We start from the raw sequence: 5,613 nt of genomic DNA on the forward strand, positions 1-5,613 counted from the left end.
TTGGGTATTCATGTCCCCTACTGTTAGGGCATTGCTATCTATTTCTGCCTTCTGATATATTAATATTTGTTTGATATATTTAGGTACTTTAACGTTGGGTGCATACAGGGTGAGGCAAAGTTAGGTTTATAGTTGTGAGTATGTAAAATACAGAGTTTATTCTTGTATTATTATTTATTAACTATTGTATTATTTTCCATACAAACAACTGTAAACCTACTTTTACCCCACCCTGTATATATTTACAATTGTTATATCCTCTTAATAAATTGACCCCTTTATTATTATATGATGCTCTTCTTTGTTTCTTTTTTAATTTTAACATTTTATTTTTTTTAGTGAGGAGCAGGGAGGCAGAGAAACAGACTCCCAAAGGCGCCCAACTAGGATCCACCCAGCATGCCCACCAGGGGGTGATGCTCTGCCCATCTGGGGCATTGCTCTGTTGTAACAGGAGCCATTGTAGTACCTGAGGTGGAGGCCATGGAGCCGTCCTCAGCGCCTGGGCCAACTTTGCTCCAATGGAGCCTTGGCTGTGGGATGGAAAGAAAGAGATAGAGAGAGTGGAGAGGAGATTGGCACTTCTCCTGTGTGCGCTGGCTAGGAATCAAACCTGGGACTTCCACATGCCGGGCTGATGCTCTACCACTAACCCAACTGGCCAGGGCCTCTTTAAAAATTTTTTTAAAAATTTCTATTTATTGAATTATCAAAAGAGGAACAGGGAGAGAGAGAAAGAGAGAGAGAGAGTGAGAGAGAGAGAGAGAGAGACAAGAACATTGATCTGTTTTTGTATGTGCTATAACCTGGGATTAAACAGGCAACTCTGCACTTCAGGGACAGTGCTAACCAACCGAACTATCCAGTCAGGGCATTTCTTTGCTTATTGTTACATTTTTACTTATACTTGTCTGATGTAAGTATAGTTATCTCTGCTGTCTTTGGTTTTCATTTGCATGAAATGTCTTTTTTCATTTCTTAGCTTGTGTGTGTCCTTAAGGCTTATTAAGTGAGTCTCTTTTTTTGTGTGACAGAGACAGGGAGAGTCAGAGGGACACATAGGGACAGACAGACAGGAAAGGAGAAAGATGAGAAGCCATCAATTCTTTGTTGTGGCACCTTAGTTGTTCATTGATTGCTTTCTCATATGTGCCTTGACCGTGGGGGGCTACAGCAGACTGAATGACCCCTTGCTCCAGCCAGCAACCTTGGGCTCAAGCTGGTGAGCTTTGCTCAAACCAGATGAGCTCGCGCTCAAGTGGGTGACCTCAGGGTCTTGAGCCTGGGTCCTCCACATCCCAGTCTGACACTCTATCCACTGTGTCACTGCCTGGTCAGGCAAGTGAGTGTCTTACAGGCAGCATATATTGAGACTTTTAAAAACACCCATTGGTGAATCTAATCCATTTACATTTAAAGTACTTATTGATAAGTAAGGCTTTATTATTGTTAATTGTTTTCTGAATGTTTTGTAGTTCCTTTCTTTTGCTCCTGCTGTCTTCTTTTGGGACTTGATTTTATTTTACCATAGTGGCATGCTTTGATTCCTGTTTTTCTTTTGTGTATCTGCTATAGCAGGGGTCGGGAACCTATGGCTCATGAGCCAGATGTGCTCTTTTGATGACTGAATCTGGCTCGCAGACAAATCTTTAATAAAAAAAATAATGTTGCCTGACCTGTGGTGGCGCAGTGGATAAAGCATCGACCTAGAAATGCTGAGGTCACCGGTTCGAAACCCTGGGCTTGCCTGGTCAAGGCACAAATGGGAGTTGATGCTTCCAGCTCCTCCCCCCTCTTCTCTCTCTCTCTCTCTCTCTCTCTCTCTCTCTGTCTGTCTCTCCCTCTCCTCTCTAAAATGAATAATAAAAAAATAATGTTAAAAATATAAAAGAGGGATGGCTTGCGCCGCGGCGCCATCCCCGGCGGACCAGGACAGGTTTATTTGTATATATCCTGCTTATTTAAATAACAAGAAGACCATCGCGGAGGGCAGGAGAATCCCCATAAGTAAGGCTGTTGAAAATCCTACAGCTACAGAGATTCAAGATGTGTGCTCAGCAGTTGGACTTAATGTATTTCTTGAGAAAAATAAAATGTACTCTAGAGAATGGAATCGTGATGCTCAGTACAGGGGCAGAGTCCGGGTCCAGCTCAGACAGGAAGACGGCAGCCTCTGTCTTGTACAATTCCCATCACGTAATGTTGTACGTAGCAGAAATGATTCCTAAACTAAAAACAAGAACACAAAAAACAGGAGGTGGTGACCAAAGTCTTCAACAAGGAGAGGGAAGTAAAAAAGGGAAAGGAAAGAAGAAAAAGTGACCTGGTATGAGAATCAAGTGTGTGGTACTACTGTAAGAGACGCGAATGGAGGCTTCTGATTTGTATCTGAGAGAAACGGAATCTTTTTGTATCATATCACCGAACTATGAACATGTGTGCCTCCCAGCTTCAGCAACAGGGTTGACAATGAAATTTACACCAGAAGTTTGCATCTAGTTCTTTTGCAGTATAAAAGAAATATTTTTTTTGCCTTTTCTTTTTTTTTTTCTTTTTTTTTTTTTGTATTTTTCTGAAGCTGGAAATGGGGAGAGACGGTCAGACAGATTCCCGCATGCGCCTGACCGGGATCCACCCGGCACGCCCACCAGGGGCGATGCTCTGCCCATCAGGGGGTGGTGCTCTGCCCCTCCGGGACATCGCTCTGCCGCGACCAGAGCCACTCTAGCGCCTGGGGCAGAGGCCAAGGAGCCATCCCCAGCGCCCGGGCCATCTTTGCTCCAATGGAGCCTTGGCTGCGGGAGGGGAAGAGAGAGACAGAGAGGAAGGAGGGAGGGTGGAGAAGCAAATGGGCGCTTCTCCTATGTGCCCTGGCCGGGAATCGAACCTGGGTCCCCCGCACGCCAGGCCTACGCTCTACCGCTGAGCCAACTGGCCAGGGCTTTTTTGCCTTTTCAATGCAGTTTTTGTGGAAGAAAGAAGCTTATTTTTAAATGGACAATGGACTTTACCAGAAGTTACTTAAAATCCTGTATCTGGCCTCTATGTAAACTTGTTCAGATAAATGGGTTTAAGTAAGATTTGAAACACATTTTGTTCACTTTTAAGTTAATGAAATAAAATTTGAAACTTAAAAATAAATATATAAAAGAGCCTGACCAGGCGGTGGCGCAGTGGATAGAGTGTCGGACTGGGATGCAGAGGACCCAGGTTCGAGACCCCAAGGTTGCCAGCTTGAGCGCGGGCTCATCTGGTTTGAGCAAAGCTCACAAGCTTGGACCCAAGGTCGCTGGCTCAAGCAAGGGGTTACTGGATCTGCTGTAGCCCCATGGTCAAGGCACATATGAAAGAGCAATCAATGAACAACTAAGGTGTCGTAATGCGCAGTGAAAACTAATGATTGATGCTTCTCATCTCTCTGTTCCTGTCTGTCTGTCCTTGTCTATCCCTCTCTCTGACTCTGTAAACAAACAAACAAACAAACAAACAAAAATATATATAAAAGATTCTCATGTATTACAATCCATTCATTTCCTACCACTCATGTTCATGGTTGCAGCAGCTGGAGCCAATCACAGCTGTCCTCCGGGACAATACCAAATTTTTATTGGATACTGCGTAATGTATATAGGTCGTTGTGAGGTCAGGAAGTAATCTTCCCTCCTTTTAATCAAGTAATCAGCTAGCTAATTGCAGAAACCCTTTTGACGAAGAAGATGGCTAAAAGAAAAAAAGGTGAGAAGTAAAGTACTTTTCAGCAGGAATGGTCAGAGTAATTCGCCTTTGTGGAGAGAGCAGGTTCTGCAATGTGTCTAATATGCAATGATAAAATTGCATCAATGAAACAGTCAAATATAAAGCAGCACTTTGACACATGCCACACTACATTTGCATCGAAATATCCAGCGGAGGACAGCAGGAAGAAGGCGTGTCAAGAGCTACTGTGCAGAGTGCAAGCTAGTCAGCAGCAACTCTGTGTTTGGACCCAACAAGGTGACTGGAATTCGGCTAGCTTGCTGTGCTTTAGCAATTGTGAGAAACAGAAAGCCATTCACAGATGGAGAGTATGCCAAAACATTCATGCTTGATGTTGCCAATGAATTTTTTGACAATTTTTTGGATAAAGACAAGATAATCAAATGAATAAAAGACATGCCTCTGTTGGCAAGAACTGTTCATGATTGTACCATCATGATGGCAAATCAAATTGAGGCAACATAACTGAAGGACATAAATGCAGCACCATTCTTTTCTCTCGCTTTGGATGAGTCAACAGACATAAGCCACTTATCCCAGTTCAGCGTGATTGCAAGGTATGCTGTCGGTGACACACTACGTGAGGGAAAGTCTTGCTGTTTTGCCTATGAAAGAGACAACAAAAGGGGAGGATTTATTCAAGTCTTTCACTGAGTTCACTAAAGAAAAAAATCTACCAATGGATAAACTTATTTCTGTGTGTACTGATGGTACTCTGGGCATGGTGGGGAAAAACAGAGGATTCGTAGCGCTTCTTCATGAACATGAAGAGACCCATCCTAAGTTTTCACTGCATCCTACATCAGGAGGTGCTTTGTGATCAGATGTGTGGCGAGCAGCTGGTCATTCAGGTGGTCAACTTTATTGTTGCCCAAGCTTTAAATGATCGCCAGTTTAAAACACTGCTGGATCAAGTTGGGAATAATTATCCTGGTCTGCTTCTGCACAGCAATGGGCGTTGGTTGTCAAGAGGGAAGGTGCTCAGTCGTTTTGCGGCTTGTCTGAGCGAAATCCGGACTTTTCTTGAAATGAAAAACATCGAGCATCCTGAGTTAGCTAACACTGAGTGGCTCCTGAAGTTCTACGATCTCGTGGACATGACTGAGTATCTGAACCAGCTCAATATGAAAAGGCAAGGTGTTGGAAATCCAGTCTTATTCCTTCAACAAGCAGTGTTTGCATTTGAAAACAAGCAGGAACTCTTCATTGCTGACATTGAAACAGGTCGTTTACTACACTTTGAAAAACTGGGAGAGTTGAAAGATGCATGCACAGCAAGTGACCCTGCTCAACATCTTGATCTCCAGCAGCTAGCAGGCTTCACATCTAATCTCCTGCAGTCATTCAAAGCTCGCTTTGGAGAATTTCATGAGTACACTCATCTTTTTAAGTTCATCACCCATCCACACGAGTGTGCAGTGGACAGCGCTGACCTGAGTTACATCCCCAGTGTCTCCGTCAGAGATTTTGAGCTACAAGCTGCTGACCTGAAGGCCTCAGACATGTGAGTGAATAAGTTCAAGTCACTGAATGAAGATTTGAAAAGACTTGCACAACAGCAAGCAGAGTTGGTGAGCAAACAGTGGGGAGAAATAAAAAAACTTCAACCCGCGGACCAGCTGATTGTCAAAACTTGGAATGCGCTTCCCGTCACATACCACACACTGCAGCATGTGAGTATTGCTGTACTGACAATGTTTGGCTCTATGTATGCATGTGAGCAGTCTTTCTCACATCTAAAGACCAACCTATGATCACGTTTAATGGATACAAGTTTCAACACCTGCATGAAGCTTAACCTCACCACATATCAACCAGACTACAAAGCCATCAGCAAAACCATGCAGCACCAGAAGT

General features: G+C 43.7%; 1 pseudogene; it reads left to right on the plus strand.

The window, feature by feature from the left end:
- Nucleotides 1–1,895: 1,895 nt before the first annotated feature.
- Nucleotides 1,896–2,427, plus strand: LOC136402500 (signal recognition particle 19 kDa protein pseudogene; annotated as a pseudogene).
- The last annotated feature ends 3,186 nt before the right edge of the window (nt 2,428–5,613 follow it).

This window comes from Saccopteryx leptura, chromosome 4, assembly GCF_036850995.1.
Source record: "Saccopteryx leptura isolate mSacLep1 chromosome 4, mSacLep1_pri_phased_curated, whole genome shotgun sequence".
Classification (NCBI taxonomy): domain Eukaryota; kingdom Metazoa; phylum Chordata; class Mammalia; order Chiroptera; family Emballonuridae; genus Saccopteryx; species Saccopteryx leptura.